Source organism: Microtus oregoni, unplaced genomic scaffold (genome assembly GCF_018167655.1).
Source record: "Microtus oregoni isolate MIOR12 unplaced genomic scaffold, Mior012 000041F_ref0000270, whole genome shotgun sequence".
In the NCBI taxonomy this organism is placed as follows: domain Eukaryota; kingdom Metazoa; phylum Chordata; class Mammalia; order Rodentia; family Cricetidae; genus Microtus; species Microtus oregoni.
In genome coordinates this window covers 19,852,402-19,877,772 of record NW_024543208.1, presented here as the reverse complement: position 1 = coordinate 19,877,772, position 25,371 = coordinate 19,852,402, and positions in this window count along the sequence as shown.

Genomic DNA, 25,371 nt, shown 5'->3' with positions numbered 1-25,371 from the left:
AAAAACCAAACTTAAGAATAATTGGAATAGAAGAAGGAGAAGAGTCACAGCTCAAAGGCCCAGAAAATATTTTCAACAAAATTATGGAAGAAAACTTTCCCAACTTAAAGAAAGATATTCATTTAAATATTCAAGAAGCATACAGAACACCAAACAGACTGGATCAAAGAAAAACATCTCCTCGCCATATAATAATCAAAACACAAAATACACAGGTTAAAGAAAGAATATTAAGAGCTGCAAAGGAAAAAAGGCCAAGTAACTTATAAAGGTAAACCGATCAGACTTACACCTGACTTCTCTATGGAAACTATGAAAGCCAGAAGGTCCTGGATAGAGGTACTGCAGAAGCTAAGAGACCATGAATGCAAGCCCAAACTACTATACCCAGCCAAGCTATCGTTCATTATCAATGGAGAAAACAAGACATTCCAGGATAAGAACAAATTTAAACAATACGTAGCCACAAATCCAGCCCTACAGAAAGTAATAGAAGGAAAATCGCAACACAAGGAATCCAACACTGCCAACACTGCCTACAATAACCCAGGCATCTAGTGACCCTTCACCAGCACATCTCAAAGAAGGGAGACACACAATCTCTACTACCAAAAGCAATAAGAATAACCGCAGTAAACAACCACTGGTCATTAATATCACTTAATATTAATCGGCTCAATTCACCTATAAAAAGGCACAGGCTAAAAGATTGGATACGAAAACAGGATCCAACATTCTACTGTTTGCAAGAAACACATCTCAACCACAAAGACAGGCACCTACTCAGAGTAAAGGGTTGGGAAAAGGTGTTTCAAGCAAATGGTCCGAAGAAAAAAGCAGGTGTGGCCATACTAATTTCTAACAAAACTGACTTCAAACTAAAATCAATCAGAAGAGACCGAGATGGTCACTTTATACTCATAACAGGAACAATTCATCAGGATGATGTCTCAATCCTGAATATCTACGCCCCCAATATAAAAGCACCTACTTATGTAAAGGAAATATTACTAGAACTCAAGGCAGACATCAAACCACACACACTAGTAGTAGGAGACTTCAACACACCTCTCTCTCCAAGGGACAGGTCAATCAGACAGAAACCTAATAGAGAATTAAGAGAATTATTGGAGGTAATGAAGCAAATGGACTTAACAGACATCTATAGAACATTCCACCCAAATAGGAAAGAATATACCTTCTTCTCTGCAGCTCATGGAACATTCTCAAAAATTGACCACATACTCGAAAACAAAGGAAACCTCCACAGATACAAAAAAATATCAGTGTCCACCTGTGTCTTATCGGATCACTACGGATTAAAGTTAGAAGGCAACAACCACGCTACCCCCAAAAAACCAACAAACTCATGGAAACTGAACAGTCAACTACTGAACCACACCTGGGTCAAGGAAGAAATCAAGAAAGAAATTAAAGTCTTCCTTGAATTTAATGAAAATAAAGGGACAACATATTCAAACCTATGGGACACAATGAAAGCAGTGCTAAGAGGAAAGTTCATAGCACTAAGTGCCCACTTAAATAAAACAGAGAATGCATACATTGGGGACTTAACAACACACCTGAAAGCTCTAGAAAAAAAAGAAGCAGATGCACCCAGGAGAAGTAGAAGACTGGAAATAATAAAACTGAGGGCTGAAATCAACAAAATAGAAACACAGAAAACAGTCCAAAGAATCAATGAAACAAAAAGCTGGTTCTTGGAGAAAATCAACAAGATCAACAAACCCCTGTCCAAACTAATTAAACGACAGAGAGAGAACACGCAAATAAATAAGATCAGAAATGAAAAGGGGGACATAACCACAGACACAGAGGAAATTCAGAGAATCATTAGATCTTACTACAAAAGCCTGTATGCCACAAAACTGGAAAATACAAAAGAAATGGACATTTTTTTAAATAAGTACCATATTCCAAAGCTAAACCAAGACCAGGTGAATGATCTAAATAGACCGGTTACTCGCGAAGAATTAGAAACGGTTATCAAAAATCTCCCTTCGAAAAAAAGCCCAGGACCAGATGGTTTCAATGCAGAATTCTACCAGAACTTCCAAGAAGAACTAATACCTATACTCCTTAATGTATTTCACAATATAGAAACAGAAGAGTCATTGCCAAATTCCTTTTATGAAGCTGCAGTTACCCTGATACCAAAACCACAAAAAGGCCCAACCAAGAAAGAGAATTACAGACCTATCTCACTCATGAACATTGACGCAAAAATTCTCAATAAAATACTGGCAAACCGAATCCAAGAACACATAAGAAAAATTATCCATTATGATCAAGTAGGCTTCATCCCAGAGATGCAGGGCTGGTTCAACATACGCAAATCTATCAATGTAATCCACCATATAAATAAACTGAAAGAAAAAAACCATATGATCATTTCATTAGATGCTGAAAAAGCATTCGACAAAATTCAACACCCCTTTATGATAAAGGTCTTGGAGAGATTAGGGATACAAGGGTCCTACATAAATATAATAAAAGCTATATACAGCAAGCCGACAGCTAACATTAAATTAAACGGAGAAAAACTCAAAGCCATCCCACTAAAATCAGGAACACGACAAGGATGTCCACTCTCTCCATACCTCTTCAACATAGTGCTTGAAGTTCTAGCAATAGCAATAAGACAACATAATGGGATCAAGGGGATTCGTATTGGAAAGGAAGAAGTTAAGCTTTCGTTATTTACAGATGATATGATAGTGTACATAAGCGACCCCAAAAATTCTACCAAAGAACTCCTACAGCTGATAAACACCTTTAGTAATGTGGCAGGATACAAGATCAACTCCAAAAAATCAGGGGCCCTCTTATACACAAAGGATATGGAAGCAGAGAGGGAAATCAGAGAAGCTTCACCTTTCACGATAGCCACAAATAGCATAAAATATCTTGGGGTAACTCTGACCAAGGAAATGAAAGATCTATTTGACAAGAACTATAAGTCTTTGAAGAAAGAAATTGAAGAAGACACCAGAAAATGGAAGGACCTCCCTTGCTCTTGGATTGGGAGGATCAACATAGTAAAAATGGCAATTCTACCAAAGGCAATTTATAGATTCAATGCAATCCCCATCAAAATCCCATCAAAATTCTTCACAGATCTGGAGAAGACAATAATCAACTTTATATGGAAAAACAAAAAACCCAGGATAGCCAAAACAATCTTATACAGTAAAGGATTGTCTGGAGGAATTACCATCCCTGACTTCAAACTCTATTACAAAGCTACAGTATTGAAAACAGCTTGGTATTGGCATAAAAACAGAGAAGTCGACCAATGGAATCGAATAGAAGACCCTGACATTAACCCACAAACCTATGAACACCTGATTTTCGATAAAGGAGCTAAAACTATACAATGGAAAAAGAGAGCATCTTCAACAAATTGTGCTGGCAAAACTGGATGTCAATCTGTAGAAGAATGAAAATAGATCCATATCTATCACCATGCACAAAACTCAAGTCCAAATGGATTAAAGACCTCAATATCAGTTCGAACACACTGAACCTGATAGAAGAGAAAGTGGGAAGTACTCTACAGCACATGGGCACAGGAGACCACTTCCTACGTATAACCCCAGCAGCACAGACACTAAGGGCATCATTGAATAAATGGGACCTCCTGAGGCTGAGAAGCTTCTGTAAAGCAAAGGACACTGTCACTAAGACAAAAAGGCAACCCACTGACTGGGAGAAGATCTTCACCAACCCTGCAACTGACAAAGGTCTGATCTCCAAAATATATAAAGAACTCAAGAAACTAGGCCGCAAAAGGCTAATCAACCCAATTATAAAATGGGGCACTGAGCTGAACAGAGAAGTCTCAACAGAAGAACTTCAAATGGCCAAAGGACACTTAAGGTCATGCTCAACTTCCTTAGCAATCAGGGAAATGCAAATCAAGACAACTTTAAGATACCATCTTACACCTGTCAGAATGGCTAAAATAAAAAACACCAATGATAGCCTCTGCTGGAGAGGTTGTGGAGAAAGGGGTACACTCACCCATTGCTGGTGGGAATGCAAACTTGTGCAACCACTTTGGAAAGCAGTGTGGCAGTTTCTCAGGAAATTCGGGATCAACCTACCCCTGGATCCAGCAATACCACTCTTGGGAATATACCCAAGAGAGGCCCTATCATACAACAAAAGTATATGCTCAACTATGTTCATGGCAGCATTGTTTGTAATAGCCAGAACCTGGAAACAACCTAGATGCCCTTCAACAGAAGAATGGATGAAGAAAGTATGGAATATATACATATTAGAGTATTACTCAGCAGTAAAAAACAAGGACTTCTTGAATTTTGCATACAAATGGATGGAAATAGAAAACACTATCCTGAGTGAGGTAAGCCAGACTCAAAAAGAGGAACATGGGATGTACTCACTCATATTTGGTTTCTAGCCATAAATAAAGGATATTGAGCTTATAATTCATGTTCCTAGAGAAGCTAAATAAGAAGGTGAATCCAAAGACAAACACATAGGCATCCTCATGAATATTAACCTTCATCAGGCGATGAAAGGAGACAGAGTCAGAGACCCCCAAGGGAGCACCGGACAGAAATCTCAAGGTCCAAATCAGGAGCAGAAGGAGAGGGAGCATGAGCAAGGAACTCAGGACCGCGAGGGGTGCACCCACACACTGAGACAATGGGGATGTTCTATCGGGAACTCACCAAGGCCAGCTGGCCTAGGTCTGAAAAAGCATGGGATAAATCCGGACTAGCTGAACATAGCGGACAATGAGGAATAATGAGAGCTCAAGAACAATCGCAGTGGGGTTCTTGGTCCTACTGCACGTACTGGCTTTGTGGGAGCCTAGGCAGTTTGGATGCCCACCTTAGGAGACCTGGATAGAGGTGGGCAGTCCTTGGGCTTCCCACAGGTCAGGGAACCCTGATTGCTCTTTGAGCAGATGAGGGAGGGGGACTTGATTGGGGGAGGGGGAGGGAAATGGGAAGCGGGTGCGGGGAGGAGACAGAAATCCTAAATAAATAAATAAATAAATAAATAAATTTAAAAAAAAAAGAACTTTGGGTGACTGTCCAGGCAGCAAGATGTCTCTGTCAATTCTAGAGTTTTAGAAGTTGCTTACAATGTACTTCCTGTTTACTTAGATAAAATTATATTCTTCTGGAGTCTTTGATGGAGTTGAAGAATTTATAGTTACAGTTTTCCTTAGTTATAATGAAAGATAAAGTAGATATAAATATTGTAACTGTGAATTTTTCTTGATAACTATTTGTTATATGTAATTTTGCTATGTTAAAGTTAAAACCTTCCTTTTTATTTAAAGATAAAAGGAGAGGTGATGTGGGTTTTCCCTCTGTATTCTGTGATTACCATTGATTAATAAAGAAACTGCTTTGGACCTATAACAGGGCAGAACTTAGCTAGGCAGTGAAAATGAAACTGAATACTGGGAGAAAATAGGTGGAGTCAGGGAGAAGCCATATAGCTCTGTCTGAGACAGACATGCTGAAACTTAACTTGGTAAGCCACAGCCATTTGATGATACACAGATTACTAAAAATGGGTTAAATTAATGTGTAAGAGTTAGACAATAAGAAGCTAGAGATAATGGGCCAAGCAGTGATTTAAATAAAAAAAAAAGAATGTGTGATACTTCAGTGCACATCTAGTGAGTGGATAATTGGTCCTTGTTTCTGTTTGCCCTCGATTCCTCTACGATTTTCTAAGACCGACATTTCATCATGCTATGGCTTGGTACCTGTGTAACAGCAAGAATCAGCTTGATTGTCCCCTGGCCCTTGGTGCTATTTTGTCAAATGTTTGTAGCAGACCTAAAAACAAAATAATAATTCATTCTATAATTTTTCCTTTTTTTCTCCTTTCATTACTCAAGCAACATTCACATCTGTAAGATTCTCAGAAAGATAATTCTTTAATTCTTTTAAGCTGGTTAGCGATGGCTCTGTCACTCTTAAAACTACACACAGAGATCAATGCCAAAAAGAAGAAACAGACAGGAAACGGATATCAAACAAACCACCAAACATCATCTTTGGTTTGGTATCAATCATTTGTCTAATTATCTTCATCTTCATTGCCCTTAGAAATTTTCTCACACAGTGCCACAATGTCAGAGAACAAAAACGTCTTCCTTTTTGCCCTAAATTAAAGGCCTTTATGCACCCCCTCCCTGCCTCTCTCCCTCATTTGTTACATCTAACAATCGGAAGGCAAATGTGCTTAATGGCTTTGTCTGTGAAGAGCTGCACTTCTGTCCTGTGAAGGAAGCAGTAGCCTTGAATTGTCTCTCCAAGCTCTCCACCTTTTCACAGCACTGTGCCCTTATTTATGAAAGACATTTAATTAATGCTCGTGGATAAACTGTTAACTTTTGATATGGTTTCCTGGTGCATGGAGGCCCTTCTCTCACATGCCAGGAATTGATTTTGGAAATGCCCCTGCCTCCTCATGATTATGAATCAGAGAGAATGAGGCCATGCAAAGTGGAGCAGAAGGGGCTGTGAAGTGTGCTGATGAAGGGTCTGGATATGGGTTCTGGGGATAAAGATCATGGGTATTGTGTGGAACTGACTTAAAAACGATAAAGATATTAGAAAGGAGTTATGGTCCCATATTACTGAAACAGCCATAGCACTGAAAACAGTAGGTCATTTCCAAATCAACTAAGTCTAGGCTCTTAGACTCTAGTCAGGAGATAGAGATAGATAGAAAACTGGCCTAGAGGTTGGATGCACAGGAAAGAGAATAGAGACCCTCGCCTAGTAATAACTTCATAGATGTCCCAGTATGGCTTCAAAAGCCTTTCACAAAGAAATGATGTCAACACGCTGCTCTTCACAGTGCTGGATCTTATTAATGCGGGCATTGTTCAAAGTAAAGTTGAGTACTCGACAGGTGTTCTTTAATTAAATACAATTTTAGAAAAGTGATTTTTCTCAAAGCAGCGTATATGTTTCAGAGATTTTCTCAGGTTTGAATTTGCTTCTTCTAGTAATAACTGTTGGTAGAATTAAGTTATTGTGGCCCCCAATCATTTCCTACATTAGAGTGGTCAAGGGGAGCCCCTATGACTTGTGTCCCTCAGAAGAAGATCATATTTGTGTGTTTGCACAGAATTTGCAGGAAATATCACCTGCCATGAAGAAAAGGCAAGAAAAGTTATATTCTCAGTTGTATTGTTAATACTTTGCTTGTTATGTATTTATTTAACATTTACTTGTCTTTTGTATTGGGGGTATGTATATATTACTTATTAAATTAAGAATAACCAGAGAATAAGGTCTGGGGAGCATAAAATTTTGGAGCATACTGGAATATACAAAATAGTTTCATTCTTCTCAATCAAAATTAGAGTGTTAAGCCGCCTGTTGCCTACTGAAAAGTATCATGGCATTTCCTGAAGCATCCTTTGGATATCTATCTGTGCTGTGGGCATGCCTGGGGCAATGTCATCTAACCTCGAGTTTTTAGCCATCAAGACACAGTTGTTTCAAAACTAATCAGGAACCACAACAGACACATCCTGGTGGGCAGTTTTCCAAAGGAGAACTTCCACCCTCTAACCCAGCACACCCTTCTAGGTCAAGTCTATTCGAATGAGTGGACCCAAAATGAGTGTGTAGCTTTGGCAGAGCAAAAGAAAGAGAAAAAGACAAGTCCACTAGTCATGATATTCTATAAAATGAGAAGGATAGAGAACGGCACAGCTACTAGATGCTCTGTGCTGTTGGGCAGCAGAGCGAACATAGTTTCCAGGGGCAACTTTTCAGCTTAAAGTTCTTTATGTATTTAATTACTGTTGTTCAGAATTAGAATGCCAATGTAATCCAATAGCAAATAGCCCTAAAAGAAATAGCACAGTCTTGTTAGGGATCTGACTCTTGGGACCAGTGAGCTGGCCTGTGTAAACAAGTCCAGTGGTCTGTGTTTGGTCCCTGAGTCTACACAATAGAAGGAAAGAATTAACTCTCTCAGATTGTCCTCTGACCTTTACATGTATGCTATGGTTCATATGTGTGCTCCCTCAGCACATGCAGATATATCAAATAAAAAATAAAAAAAATAAGAAAATGTTTAAAGGGTCTTCAAATTTCTGCTCTCCAGGTTTATAAAGGGAGATGTTACATCACTATATAACAAAACATAAAAATCATAATTGTAGTTTTACTCAACTGATGATAGAGGATAGGGATGGAAAGGTTTGACTCTACTTATGCCAAGCACTCAAGAGAGACTCAGTAAGAATCCCTGCTACTTCCAGGAGGAGATGGGTAGGAAGAGAGACAACTGTATCCTCTCCATTGAAAAACTTACTATATGACTAGAATTAACTGCATGAGACTGAATTCAACACCTACTTTCATTCACTTTCCTAATTTTTTAGAAATAGATAAGCATCATGTTCTATCACTTCTAAGGTTGCATAATACTCTGATCTTCTAGAACTGTACCGAAGAATCCAAGTCAGTCATAGCCATTGGAAGGCAAACAATAATTTCAGGCATCATAATCAAATAAATTTTTAAGAACTTGAATAAAAAACTAATGCATATTATGATCCAGTCTCCATGTATTTTGATTTGTTTCCATGTACTATACTACATAGATAGATACATAGATACATGGATACATAGATGATAGATACATAGATGATAGATAGATAGATAGATAGATAGATAGATAGATAGATAGATAGATAAGACAGACAAATAGATGATAGATATAGCTGACAGATGATAGACAGATAGATGATAGATAGATAGATAGATAGATAGATAGATATAATAGGTATGTACATATGTACCTAAACACACACACACATATATATACATACTTAGAAAGCTTAAAATTATGTTTTCAGACTTAACTGATAACACTCTAGGCAGTAGTTATGGAACTTTAGAAAGTATTAGAACGCTGATCTCTACCCCCAGAGTTTCTAGTTCAGTAGCCCCTCAAGGGTACTTTTTAAGGATTTGCATAACCTACAGTTTCTCAATTGGGGTCGATGCTATCAGTCATGAATTGTGGTTGGAGAAGTAACTATATTAAAGAAACGTCACAAGTTACGGGAAAATATTAAAAATTGATTTTTAACATGTGTTTTCTTAAATCAAACTGGTAGCTCTATCCACAGCAAAATGACTACATATGGTTATAGTGACAAAAATATTTTATTTGTATAATTCAAATACAGTATGATGAGAATAGATTTTGTATTTTCGCATCTTAAAATACAGCATGCTTATGTATGATAAATGGACTAACAATAATCTCTACTGTGTGGGATCAGTATATTAATTTATGTTTATCTAGCAAATCATCAATTTCATCCATCTTACACAAAGTTGAACCAAAAATATCACAATATTTGTTTCATTTTCTCTTTGTCTTATTTTTTACCATCATCAACACATATATTTCCCTATTTTTTTAACTCTAGATTTTGTATGTTTTTATTATGTTCCAAAAAGCAGTTTATATTATTTATGCTTACGGGAGGTATTGAAGTTTCCTTGTGCTCCATTGCATGGCAAAATTTTGTACTATTTTATATCTACTTAAAAGTCACATAATTTTATAAAATGTACATATGTCTTAGAAGTAATATGTTCATTGAACTGTGAAATTCCTTATGTAATTACAAATTTTATTTAATTCAAAATGATAATCTGTAATACATTGAGAACTACAGTAAACATTCCATTATAACAAAGTGACAAATGATAAGTAAACAGATTATGGTTATTGTTAAAAATTATTCTTCCACATTTCTCTGATGTCAAACTCATTTAAATGAAAATAATGAGATAGAAAATTTCTGAATACTTAATAGCAGTGGGAAAAGAAAATAGCAGATGGGAAACTTGATAGCTTGGAAGACAGAACACAGATGAAGAATTAAGAAATAAATAAAGGAGACACATAATTACATCCTATTTACGTGGAATGTGAATAAAATGAACAGTGAGTCATAGTGACTCATGGAACTCCAAAATCCCCAGAATCTGTGTAGCCTGGCCATGGCCAGAGGCAGACATGTCTTTATCAAAGGACTTTTTGGCTTGTCTGTGTTTACAGTGACCAACTCCTTTTACATCCACCAGTAATATCAGTAGCTTCCTCCAAGACATGCCTGCTTCTCCAGAGACTGCAGTCTTACCACTTAGAGAATAAAGAGCATGATAGAGACCTGTATGAGCAATGGCCAAAAAGTAGGAAATTAACTGGAAGATTCTCATGTCCTTTCTCTTGTCTTAGATCAGAATGTTATCTGTCAAGGTGGGACTTCTTGGTGCCTTCCTTGGCACCAAGGCAGAAGAGCAGGAGACATTTAGATATGGATATAGGGAGGTCTCCACAACAAAGGATAGACTGAGCCCAATCATGTTCTAAAATTCTGCAAAACGACCTATGCCCTTGCCATAATGAAACTCTTAAACAGGATTCCATGCCTTTCTTTGATTTGGTATGCCCTTCTGTATATGTATTGCTCTTATTTTATGTGAAGCTGTTTTGGCCAATGGCTTAGCAGGGTTAAGCCAGGCAGGAAATCTGAATAGAGATAGAGAGAGTAGGCAGAGTTAGTCAGATGCATGTAACCACTGAAGGAGAAAGATGGAAGAACACTACCGGTAAACCATAGCCTCGTGTCAATACATAGATTAATAGAAATGGGTTAATTTAAAATGTAAGAGCTAGTTAGAAATGTACCTGAATCATTGGCCAAACGATGTTGTAATTAATATCATTTCTGTGAGATTATTGAGGTCTGAGCGGCTAAGACATGGAAGTGTAGCCTCACACTACATTTCTCAAAGAAAATAAGTCTAAATCATGAGACAAGAAAAGAAGACACGGTATATGAAAGAGAAAAGAAAATGAAACACAAAGGCAAAAATACCATATATATGTATGTATATGTGTATATATGAATACACAGACACATATACAGAGAAGAAATGAACCTCACAACCAATGGTTCAGTGCGTTTCAAGAAGATCCTGCTTCTAACAATACAGAAGTACATTCCCTTGTGACGTAATTGGAGTTCAAAGAATAATACATAAAAATGGGGACATAAACATTGACATGAAGAAAAGCTTTTAAGAGTAAAAGGTACATAGTATCTTTCCAATAATACACAAATAAGAACGCAAAGTAATTAAAAATATGAAGAAAAGCTGTAAAACTGAAAAAAAATAACCTAAAAAGAGTCATCTTTGAGACAAAAAAAAAACAGAATATGCAGAGGAAAATTATACATTAGAAAATACAAGGATGTTTTCCTAAGACAAGCAATCAGTTCTGGTGATATCTCCAAAATTATGAAATAGCTACATTCATATTGCTTATAAAAGGATAAAAATGATGTCACACATTAAAAGGCTAAGTAATGGAGTGGTGATCCTATTATATAGTAATAATGAAGTTTAGCACAAAGAGAGCCAGCTGAAGAATGTATTGTTTCTTTCTGTTCAAAAATCCAAGACAGGGAAAGGAGCACAGAGAGGCAGACATTTCTGATTATGGGTAACTAGGGCTTATTACTGAAGTTTCTATGATATAAAAGGATTACTTGAATGGAAATTAATTTACAAAGGAAAATAGAGAGGCCCAGGAGACAGTGGGTAAAGTACTTAATGTTAAAATATGAGGATCAAAACTGGAGCTCTGGTCCCTAGACCTCAACAGAAATTCTGGTAAGTACTGGGGCAACCTATAATTCCAGCCTCAGTGGACTGATCGGAATCCTCTGAGAGGGCTGGCTAGCAGGTAACGCAACTCAGAGAGCTCTGGGTTTGACTGAGAAGCCCTGCATCAATGAATATGATGAAACACTGATCAAGGGTGATACCTCACACCCACGTTGACTCCTGTATGCATGTATGTGGGTGTGTGCACACACGCATCCACACATTCATGTTCACTGGGGAAATATTTTAGAATAAAGAGAAAAATAATAAAAATTAACTTACTTTTTAGGAAATATAAAAAAGAACAGCTGCCAACATTTAAGAAGCTGTAATTAGAAAGTAATAACAGAACATTTTGACACCGTATTTTTCCCACAGAACTGGTGGCTGATGGATGTGTCTCTACCTTCTTTCTACACTTAGTAAATTTTAGAGAATGCAGTGATCACGTGGATGATATCAAAAATCCAATCTATGAAACAATTTCAGCCCTAAAACTATAAATAGCTGTCTGAGAGGCATTTAGCAAATATTGAATCCTGTTACTTTCCTAATGAAGAAAGAACATTTTGGAGCTCATTACATCCACGTTTGAATCATTGTTACCAAATGCCTGTGACTGAATCTTGGGAATGCTTTTTCTGCCATTTAGTTATCTGTGGTAACAAGACTCACATGACAGGGTTGTTGATAACCTTCCTGCAAAGAATACACATGAATATTGAGTTTAGTCCTTGACTCTATGTAGGAAATAGCAATGTTGAAATCGTGGCATTAACATCAATAACCACAGTTAATATTCATTATTATTAAAGAAAGATGAGTTTTTTTTAAAAGGAACAGAACAAGTAGGTTAGTAAGAATGAAGAACATGTATAAGTGAAATAGTACCCAAATCTAGCTCTTGCCTAGTTAAAATCTATGAGTAATAATGAAAATTGATTTATTGTTGGTATCTTTATTTTGAGATACACATTCTCTCTTAGGTGGGAGATAAGAATAACAAAATGACCAGATTTCTTTTCTTTTTAGGAATCCATACAATGTATTTTGCGGACATTTCTGTTCCCCTGTTCTTTATATATCCTCTCCACATAGCTACCCAACAAAATTTATGTTTCTTTTTTCTCTTTCTTTAAAAGAAACAATCAAGAAAAGAAAAGAAAGCAAGAAACACATACACAGACAGACAAAGCAGATGTCCACAAAAACAAAAATCAAAATAAGCAAAGAATAAATAAGACCAAAAAAACAAAAACAAAAACAAAAAACAAAAAATCTGTCAAACAAAGCAAAATGAGACAAAAAGCCAGCAAAAGTATTATCATTGAGATCATGGGCACAGGGCCTGCCCTAAGGTACAGTTAATGTACCCAGCGAGACTCCACTGGAGAAAACTGATTTTTCCTTTGCCAGTGGGTATCAACTGCAGATATTTTCTTGGATGGTAGATGCAATTAATCAGGAGTCCATGCGTATCACATTCTGCACAGAGTAGCTAAAGAAAGCATGGTCTCCTGGCACACGTAAACCATGAAGACTACAGTGAAAAACAGAAAACAGTGTCTTCTCTGTTTTTGCTTGTTAAATAGTCATGTTCTAGAAGGCTGACATTATGAATAAAATGTTTGACTCTCTGACAAAAAAAGATTGCATATTTATTTCTTAAACATCCCAAGTTAAATCTTCACTGGAAATTAAAGCATGGATGCTTGGATGGGTAAACTGAAAGTAGGGATTTTATCAATCCAGGCTAAGGCAGCAAATCCAAGGCCTCCAGACCTGCAGGCGACAGTGTAAAGCAATGCAAAGGGTAAAGCTGAACAGACAAGAAAGAGGGCTGTCCCACAGGCTCTCTGCCTGGGAAGGGAATTTTTCACTGTGCGTGTTCACTTAGTAGCAATGTAGGCTTCAGTATGAATGGGCTTCATTCTGTAGGAATTGAAAATAGATGACTTGACAAGGCGCTGGGGCTAAAACTATTATTATTTTTCAACTGACAAGTGAGATGAAGCAATGAAACATGGAGCACACCACACAAGGCACATGGTGAGGGATAGAAAGTTCACAAGTTCAGGTCCTGAGGTCCCTGCCAGCATTCTCCCTCACATCTATAGTCCTGCTTCCTTGTCTGATCACCACGCAGTTCGTTTTTCTCTTCCGAGAAGGTATTTCTACCAAGACAAAAGAATCTATGAGTCCTCAGAGGATATTCTCCTTCAAAAGTCATAATTTAAAAATGAGAGAAGCTACCATGAAAGGTTAAAATCAAATAAAAGACAATTCATTAAGCATGTAAATCAACCAAAGAAATGAATGGCAATGTTTTAATGGTAATTGAGTGAAAGAAAAAAAGAAACACAGAAAGGGAAGGTATGATTGGAGGAGAAGTTTTGTTATAGATCAAAAGGGAGAACATATCCAGAGGTGGGGACATCTGAAAGAGTCCAGAGTGGCCATGACCAGACTGAACTGTGCTGTGTGAGGAGAGGGAAGAAGGGAGAGGAGAGCCTGGATCAAGACGGGCCTGGACCAAGACAGGCAGCCTGGATCAAGAGACTGGCCAAGAGAGTAGACCAAAAGATCAGGTAACCAAAATGGCTGGGTTATATAGGTATGGACAGCCCAGTCCCTGGGCTGAAAAAGTTTAGGTTAAGGGATAGAATATAGCAGCCAGAAGAGCCCTGCAACAGGTCTGGACTGAGGGATGCTAGGAGAACCTGGTGACCAGCATCCACTTTGGTTTGTTAAATAGGCACCTCAGCTGTAGGTCCTAAATTTGAGATGTAACAGTGATAACCATCCAAACCGATTGGTGGATTTGTGAAATTTCTGCATTTCTCAGAATTACAAATGAACCAGCAAGAACAAACACGTTGGTGTATTTGGTCATGCATTTCTAAATGTGGTGATTTTTTGATTGTACTATAACAAAGTTTGCTGAAGATCAGAGTGTGGAGCGAGCCGCTAGTTAGCCACAGAGGTCAGGCAGTGGTGGCACACACCTTTAATCTAAGCACTGGGGTGGCAGAGGCAGACAGATCTCTGAGAGTTCATGGTCACCCTGGGCTACACTAAATTTTTCCAGTTTCAAAGAGTTACAGAATCAGGCAGCCATGGCTCACACCTTTAATCCCAGTTCTTGGAAGTCACATGTCTTTAATCACAACACTAAGGAGGTAGAAACAGGATGGGATGTGGCTGGAAAGAGAGAGGAATATCAGGCAGCAGGAGACAGGAGCTCACCACATTCAGTCTGAGGATTCACTAGAGGTAAGGACTAATGGCTGGCTGTTCTGCCTTCTCATGTTTCAGCATTTACCCCAATATCTGACTCTAGGTTTTTATTATTAAGACTAATTAGAATTCATGGTATATCTAAATACATTAGTACATCTCTTAAAATTTTACCTAGCATCTTGTATTTTCAGGAGGTCAAAAATTATTTTAAAGAGCAACACAGATATGGAAATGAATATTTCTCTAAGAAAAATCATGGTTGTGTATCCCAGAGATCGCTCCAGATAGACTCATTAAAACATTTTCAGGTGTGTGTGTGTGTGTGTGTGTGTGTGTGTGTGTGTGTAATTAGTGGTGGAAAGGGATCTCTATGAAATTGTTCATTTTAAATATAAATAGTGTATTTCTTTAGAGACAGGAATTCATTTGAAAGATAGTCTACTTTTTATACATTTCAATAAAATTCTACTAGCAGAATTTGCCTGGAATACTAAACTTGCCAACATATTAAGATCCACAGTTTAACTCTACAGTAAATTCTACATTTGTATCGTATGGTTCATTGACTATATACTGTGCAGAGTGAGGGACTACAGGCAAACGGCTTAAAGAAGATATCTGATGCCAAATGAGAAGAGGTACTGAATTGATGACACACACTGGGTAAACCTGTTAGGATCTAATGTGGATTAAGATGTTGATTAACAAGCTATTCGGAAGGAGCTTATAAAGAAGCTTCAGAAAGGACTGACAAAGAGAAACAAGTGGCATCGTGTTGTCTTCTGTCCCCAGGAGAATGAGAACATTGGCAGAGATCCACAGACAAGTTAGAGGTGACCCAGAAACCTCTGAGCAGGGCTAGTGTCCTCTCCCCCAACCTCCCTCTCCCCCTCTCTCTCCACCTCTCTCCCTTTCCCTCCCTCCTTCCTTCTCTCTAACTCTCCCTCCTTCCCTCCCTCCATTTCTTATCTTTCCCTCCCTCTTTTGCTCTCAAACTATAGTGCTTCCCCCAAAATATTGCTTTTCTACATAAGATAGTTTAACAATCATTTTTAAAAACCACAAAGCTCCCATAAATGAATTTTCTTCTTCTTTTTTTTTATTGAGAAAAGGAAAAAAAAACAAGTTTCCGCCTCCTCCCAGCCTCCCATTTCCCTCCCCCTCCTCCCACCCTTCTCCCCCTCTCCCCACTGCTCTCCCCCTCCCTCTCCAATCCAAAGGGCAGTCAGGGTTCCCTGCCCTGTGGTAAGTCCTAGGTCCTCCCCCCTCCATCCATATCTAGGAAGGTGAACATCCAAACTGGCTAGGCCCTATCCTACAGCAATACTGACGAATATCTTGCATATCACCATAGAACCTTCATCTGGTGATGGATGGAGATAGAGACAGAGACCCACACTGGAGCACTGGACTGAGCTCCCAAGGTCCCAATGAGGAGCAGAAGGAGGGAGAACATGAGCAAAGAAGTTGGGACCACGAGGGGTGCACCCACCCACTGAGACAGTGGAGCTGATCTTTTGGGAGCTCACCAAGGCCAGCTGGACTGTGACTGAAAAAGCATGGGATAAAACCGGACTCTCTGAACATGGCGAACAATGAGGGCTGATGAGAAGCCAAGGACAAGGGCACGGGCTTTTGACCCATAAATGAATTTTAAAAATAACCTTTAAGTGCAGTGTCTGAAGAGACAAGAATTCCACTTCCTTGTGCCTGGGCTCTTACTTATTCTGTGAGTCTTCTGCCTCCTTACATACTGCTTCCTTCTCTGCACACACCCCCATCTACCATCTCTCTCCCAAAGACTCACAATTCCCTCTCTAATTCCCTGATGCTGTGTTATTTATGGGATGAAGGCAAAGTGGAAGGGAAGAAAAGACCTGACAGGATATGGCAAAACATCCATACCTAACCAAAGATGCTCACCTGTGTACACAACCGACCCTTTCTGTGTGATGTGAGCTGGTGTTCAGTGTGGCTAAGAAAACATTACTGTCCCCCAAAACCTGAGAGTAATAGAATTTCCAATTACTGTGAGTGCAACCGATCCACAGCCTCCTAAACTTACTTATGAAGCTAATAATATGGATGATTTGTAGGGAGAGCCTTGATCTTTAAAGTGAAATCAAGTTCCATTAATATTTTCTATTCTTAAACCTCCTGGTCCCATAGCAAATAAGTTTCTATTTTCCTGAATTAAGCTTTGCATGTAGGAGTTTCCTTCTGTGCATAAATATCCGCTGTGGGGCAGAGAGGCAAACACTCTTCCTATAGAAGACATGCTTTATGTCTCTGACCCTTGGGATTCTCACTGTGAGAATCAGAGGGATGTGTGTATGAACACACACTTACATATCAGCCTTTACTAGAGCAGTGTCTCCCAAAATTGACTGCTGCACAACCGTTGAACTATAAAAGAAGGCTGGAGGGCGGGGTGGTTCGTTGGAAGCAAAGATTTATTGTTTTATTTATTTTAGCTCTGTATGTATATTTAATGTGAAAATGGTATAATTTATGATTTCAAAAACTAACAAGTGGTAAATAATATATTAGAGGCATTTGAGAAATTAAAAATATTCAAGTAGATAATAATTCTTTGGGAGTTCAATTTAATGCCTCTAGAGCGTTTATCGTTGGACTAAACAGACAGTTTTAATCGGTATTTTAAGATATGTTGTTTATTGCCACATATTTCTTGAGGATTAACGTCTATGCTTCACAGTCTGCACATACGACATCAGCACTTACAATCCTCCTGATGCCACACAGTTATTTTTATGCTCTGTCCTCCCTATACCCTAGTCTCGGGTCATAGTGCTTGTTCTGTGACTAATAAAAACTCAGCAGCGACTAGGAGCTAAGGGGAAATAGGTAACCACCTACCTGTACCTTCACTAAAGCTCTTACCAGTTTTACTGAGATAGCAAGTACACATACTGGGGAACGTAAAAGAGCGAATTGCAAACTTACATAGAACACTCCTCAGGATAGATGAGTAGCTACTCTTTAGCACAAACAAATAGAAACAAGCACTATGCCTAGCCCTGGACCATAGTAAGAAAGCACAAATATTCTTGCTGAGCTCACACAAATTATAATCAATGGTTATTTATCAATATTCTTAGACATAAAAAGTTCAGTATATTGTAAGTATTGTTTAACCAAATTGAGTATTAATGATAAATAAATTATATTAACTTAAACATTGATGAAATTATACCCATCAGAACTAAAATTTGAGGGACTGGGGAGCTACCTCTGTTGTTTAAGTGTTTGCCACATAAATATAAGTTCAGATACTCAGCATCTATATAAAATGCCAGGCAAAGAAAAAGCACATGACAATATTCCCAGCACTAAGAATCAAAGACCAAAGGATTGCTGTTTGGGAGTATATGGCCATCTAGTATTGCCAACCTGGTGAACTCCAGGTCTGGTGCAAAATAATGTCTCAAAAATTATAGGGAAATTGATATTAAAGGACATTGAACATGGTCCTCTGATCACCACACATATGTACCTGGACACATATGTGTAAATATATACAAATATGTAAATTCATATACACCAATCACATAAAAGTATTTTAATACTTGAAATACATTTCAAGTGATAGCCTAAATTACATCATTATAATCTTTAAAAAAAAACTTGAGGATAGAAACTTGGCTATGGTTGTAATATTAAGAGTAGAAGAGAAGGCATTTTTTTGAACTACTACAATTTAAAATTGTATATGTGGATAAATTTATTATCATTAATATGTGCCATCCTGTCTACATCAGGCTGACTTGTTCGTGAAGTGCGTTTGGGTGTTGTGTGAGATTCTCTTTTCTGGATGCTATCAGCTGTAGTACTTTGCCACTGAGCAGTGCCTTGCCTTGATTTCGATCTCCATTTAGTTTCTATGGAACTCATGTCACCAGCCTGTTCCCACAATGGTTCTTTTGCTTAAAGGAAAACTTACTGAGCAAGATTCATTTGAAAATGAGTAGTTATCGCTGCCTCCAGTGTTCATCCGTTGCACTAAAAGCATGCATTTTCTCCCATAACAGAAAACTCTTCTACACAAGTCATTTACCTTTCCCAAGCATGACGGTGGCACACATCCCTTGAGGCCCGTGCAAGCTTGCCAAGTCTTCCATGAAAACATGTCAATAGCTCTGGGTGAAGAGGGCATGACTCTTTAAAAAGAATCTGGCTCTTAGTGCCCTGGACACAATGATAGTTTCTTTAAAAAAAAAGAAAAAGAAACTACTTTGCAATCCTGCTCCAATATTTTTACTTGCTTTTGGTCTTGGTGGAAGTATTTTGGAAAGATAATCAAATATCACACCAACCACAGTTGTCTGAAAAATCTACAAGGAATCATATTATTAGCTATTATTTAAAACACCAATTTTTATTATTAACATGTGATTAACTATTCTTTTGAATTGTTAATAAGGGCTGAATAAGAGATTCACAAAGCATACAGACTATTGTTATTGCTCTTGTTTTCCTCACACATGAAAAGGTAAGTTTTTACTGTTGAAGACACTGTGCACTTTAGAAACAGGGCCAGAGACATCTGAGCAGGAAATGAGCTGAATTCTCCCTTCCTGAGTCATGGTGACCAGAAATCACCATGGAAGCTTCCAAAGAGGAGAGGCAAACAGCAGTACTGCCCAGCTAAGAGGAGCCACAATAATGACTAGGCACCATAACCTTAACGGGTACTCCAGTGGCATATGTAATTTGGTGGTAACCAACAACTCTCTAATTGATCTTAAGACACACTCATCAAAAGCAATACCATACATGGTCCTTAAAACCTAGTTAACTACTCAGTGCTATTGGAGGAGAATCTCCAACCCCTAATTTACTAAGCCAGCATAATCCCTAACAACAATTAATAAGCATTTGTGCATGAACTCAGACATAAGTATAGCCCTTACCTCTCATCAAGGAAACTTTTATTTACAATAGATACCACTACAGAAAACCACAACAAAACAAAATACAGAGTAGAATTTTGGATCCCAATCCCAATGGATACATCTGCGAAACACCCCCACAAAAATAACATTGTGGAACTGGAGCACAAAGGTCATAAGAACTAGGGGATTGGGAACTTTGCTGTGACATTGTGTGTCCTAGAAACATCAGAAGCTATACCCATAAAATTCCACAACCATGACCACCCAAATATGAGCCAAACAGGATGACACCAGTAAATTCATCAACCTGGAAGGAGAAAAGCCCACATGACCTCAGTACTAAACAAGGAACCACAGGCAGTTGAGGAAAGCTGGGAGTGAGAGAAGTGTTCCTCCCCAGCGAAAGGCACATCAATGGGTTGTCCAGTCTTTAACAATCAGCCCTGAAAACACACCTACAGGTAACAACTCACCAGGTTGTATTTAACAATATATATGTATATATAACTCAATATATGCATGCAGTAACAACTAGTGTAAAAAGAGGCCATGGGTTTCGAGGAGAGCAGAGAAGGGTATGTGGGAAGTTTAAGGGAGGAAAGAGAAAGGAGAAATGTAACTAAATTACAATTTCAGAAACAAACAAACAAAAAGATGTTATTAAAGTCATTTTACCCATTCCCAAATAAAAAGATCATTTTATTGGTCTGTGCCAAGTTCTTTGATGTCAGTTATCAACTCTTTTGGGGTTATCAAAGCTAAAATATCTAGCTTTCTAAACAGTTATCTGTGCATGGAAATACATCAGGAATGTAACCCCCCTGCCAGTTCTCAGTCGTTCACAGTACCTGGGAATATGAACAAAGATACAAGGAGGTTTCGTATGACATTGTCCTTGTTAATCAGTGGTTCAGGCCAAGAGAGCAGGAGTAGCAGTTGGCTTCATTTCCCATGCTAAACAAGACCTATGAAGGCAGATTCTATGTTTTGCTTTATTCCATAACCTAGACTCAAGAAATAGTTAAACAAATATGGGCAAGAGAAGTATGTATAAGTAAATGAGTCGCCACACACATAGATAATTGAATTATACTTATATATCATCTAACTAGCTAAAATATTGTTTATTTCTCAACATAGGATAATTTTTTAAACTAACTTTTCAAAAGTCATATTTATAGGGATAATTTATAAAATGCGTAAGGCAATGCAATTCCTTGAGGGTTGTTTATTGGTTCCTGGGTTTTTTCCCTCTGTTTTTTTTGAGGCATGACCTCACTAACTAGCCTATGCTGTTTTCAGCCTCATGGTGATCTGTTGCTTAAGCCTTCCAGGTGCTGGAATTACAGAGTGAGCTGCCATGCCCAGCTTCCCTGAAGTACTTCTACAAAGCAAACTGGAAATCAAGTGCTCATTTCGACATTCCTTGCCAAGGACTTGCATAAACAAAGCTATTTCTAACCAGTTTGTTATACAAATACGACTTTAAACAAAGCAAATCTCAGTTTCTGTATATTTAAGAATATTAGTTAAATGCTTAGTAAAAGAAAAGGACAGAGAGGGTTATGTATGTTAATAACTTTATGGCCCTGGGTCCATATTATTTGGTAGAAATTTATAATTGCTCGTCTTCCATTTTATGCCCTTAAATTAATAATGGGAAAGATGATCGTATTGAGTAATTGATGATTCAGACCTGAAGATAACATTGAGAATGTTATGTTCATGTAAATGAACATAGGGCTTCATTGTAAGGAATGTAGTAGTATGAAAGATGAGTTTTAATAAACGTAATAAAAGCATCCATTGATCATTGCTTCAGGAGAAGCAGCACAAGTCTTACATGGATAATATAAGGAAAGTTCAGAAAGTAGGTGCAGACAATAGCCTTTTGGATAGAGACAGTGTGTGTAAAGAAGGCAACAATCAACTTTTCAATGGTTTTCTAAGCATAGACAGATACTTTTTTTTTTTAAACAAAGAAGCTAGTTAGCATAATAAGATCCTGGTAGCAACGGCTTGAGCTCAGGCAAAGTTATTTCATCCCTCTGAGGTTTTATTTTCAAATACATAATAAGAATCTTAACTTTCATAATTGCTAAAGAATTTTATGAAAGTAAATATTTTAAAGAAAAACGACTCACGAAGTCCCTTTGCAATACAATACATGTGCAGGAAAACGTGTGTGCTTGACTCCACTGAATTATGCATTTCTGTGTGTGGGCAAATGGAATGAAGTCTACCATCCACTAATGGCGAAATTCACCAATAACTGTAAACCTATGCATCATTTATAAGGCAAGGAGTTCAGGGGATTTGACTGACAGGACAAACCTGCCTATTACTGCCCTTGGAGCTCTTCTTTCAGGAGTTCTTAGTAGTATCATTTGTGTGAAAAAAATGACTCTATTTTAATAATGGGAGTTGTACAATAACACTGAACTTGGCAGACATATACACTCAGCGATGCTAATTTTTTTTTCTACATAGCAAACTTTGCCGCCATTGTATTCTTGACTACTAAGCAAGGAATGTAAAGATATAAGTACAGTGTTCATGATGATTTCAAGAAGGTGAATGTGATGATTGGGAGTGGTCCATGAAATGTTCATGGGAAATAATTTTAAAGGTAACCCCTAGAGCTAGGAGAAGAAACGCAGCTGTCAGTATGGATATTTCCTTAAACAAAGCTAATCAGATGAAATAGGCATTCTCTACTTGGCGTTTCACTACTTAGGTGTACAGGGAACGGTATCGAACAGGGCACAAATAGCAACACAGCGTCTACTCCAGCGTCTGGGGTGCTCTGCTAATGATGTGCCAGACACTGGATACTGAATGAAAAGTAGACAGATACCTTGATTCTTAAATCTTGCAATCTATCGGAATCTGGGTCCCGATGCTAAGTCTAGCCGCCATGATTCTTTATCTGAAAAGTTAGCCTAACCAAATACCTGGATAGATCCTGTCTGGAAATACACCCTAGGGCTATCAGAAGATAGAACTTAATTGGCTTCTCTTCTTCCCCAAACCAGTATTCACACTCCTGTGGCGATTTAGAGAGAGAAGAGCTCATCAAATTCCATCCTATTGACTGTTTTGTTCCTTTGTATTCCTGAGAGAACTCAATATTGATGCTGCTGAGGTTGGAGTCCCGCTCTGAAATTTAGCCCATTTGGTTGTTCTCTGAACCCACAACATTCTCCAACTTTCCTCCTTCAGTAGACGGACACAGCCCATTAGCTCTCCAACGACCTTCTGGGGTCTGCCTGATAGAAGCCCCTTTACTTCCCTGAAATTGATATGACACCGTTCTCTAACAGTGTTTCCACTCTACTGCCTTTCTACTTCGACGTCCCAGTCAACAGCTTCCACCCTGTGATTCCAGCCCTGCCAGAAAATACATCAAGGTCTCTGGGGAGACCACTGCTCCCTGGTTATTCTTCAAAATGCTAGCATACACGTACTGGCTTTGTGGGAGCCTAGCTTGTTTAGATGTTCACCTTACTAGACCTGGAAGGAAGTGGGAGGTACTTGGACTCCCCACAGGGCAGGGAACCCTGACTGCTTCAGGCTGAGGAGAGAGGGGGAGTTGATTGGGGGAGGGGGAGGGAAATGGGAGGCGGTGGCAGGGAGGAGACAGAAATCTTTAATAAATAAATAATTTTTAAAAAGTGAAAAAAAAAAATGCTAGCATACCCTGGTGGCATGGTTAGTGTTCATTTTAATTCCAGATTCATTGACAGAATTTAAAATCACCTGGTATACAGGCTTCTGCACACACCTGCAGTGGATGATCTTGATTGTTAATGGAGGTAAAACACACACATACACACACACACACTCATGCATGCACGCACTCACACACACACGCACTCACACACACATACTGTGCATGTGCCATTCTTTCAGTGACATCCTGGGCTGCAAGCAGCCAACAGTGCTTAGTCTTGGCTTCCTGGCTCAGACACAATGTGACCAGCTCCCTCCAGCACCTAAAGCCTTAACTCTCCAGTCATGCTGGGATTGTCAGTCAAGATAAGCTTTTGTTTCTTTACAGTGCATTTGTCAAGGTGTTCCATCAGAGCTACAGAAAAGACTCCAAGACACCCTGTGAAGAGCCATGGCTGCAATGAATCCAATTCCTTCCACTCTATGGATCATTTCCTCCACTTCTTTAGGGCCCTAACATGACTCACAAGCAAAAAAAAGAAAATAGATCATTCCTGCACATCAAATAATTGGAAAGGAAAGTAAGCATATAATAAATAATCAATGAAATATAATTAAAGGTTAATCCATATGCTAAAAGCTTGTATGTTTTCCAATAGGTTACCAAGAGGAATACATTAAATATAAGTGAATAATTACATAACTCGTTACTAATCTGTTCAAGGTTTTTGGCTGAGATAGTGCACAATTATTTCTCCTTTTGACACATAAAATAATACTACTTTAGTTACAAAATTAGCTGCATTCCCATTTAAATAATTCAAATTCTACAAAGTATTTACATTTTAATTCCTCCTCTCAAAATACGAAATTCTTTCTATTAAGCCTCATGGTTTATACAGTAAATTGTATTTGAAGAAAATCTTAAAAGTGGCATTATTTAGTTGTTTGTGAGACATACTTCTGTAAGGCTCACTTAATGTCTCTGCTGACTGATTGAGATGAATGGATACAGAGAACCAAGTGAGCGGACAGATTTGAGGCTATTATTCCACTGAGTACCATCTCCCAGAAGGCCAGATTAGCAGAGCACAGGCTGTTAGATTTTGCTTTGAAGGTTGAATCTTCACAGTGAAAAGAAACAAACACCAAAGGAATAAGAAGCAAGGCTGGTTCAGGTTAATACAGAAGCCTCAAGATTATGCTAGCTTTTTGCTAAAATCCTTACTTTCCCAGTGCATTGTCTGCCAACTAATAACAACTTTTTATAAGGGTACTTTCCGTGGTCACAATTTTCTCAAAAAAAAAAAAAAAACCTTTGTCTAACTAATCATCCTTTGTGCTTCTCATGAATTTGGGAAGGAAATATTTATATTCTCCTAAACCCCAAATGGAAGGACAACTTAGAGAAGCCTTGCGCAGAATCATCTATCTGACTTACTTTTTTAGCTACAGTGACAAAATGCTTAACACAGCCAGCTTGAAGAAGGAAGGTACTTTGGCTCAGTCTAAGAGTATCTAGCCATGGATTCCATCACCAACCCATCAAGACTGGAAAGGCAAGGGGCAGGAGCTTGAAATGGCTGGTCATGTGACATCCACAGTCGGGAAGCAAAGAGAGAGGAACGCTACCACTGAATTATTTTCTCCATTTCATCCAGTCTGGGATTCCAGTCCATAGAATGGGGCTACCCTCATTCCGAGTGAGTCTTCGTTCTTCTGTCAAACATTTCTGGAAACATCCAGAGACACGTTTCTAAGGTGAACCTAAATGTCTGTCTCCAAGTTGATAATGAAGAGGGACGATG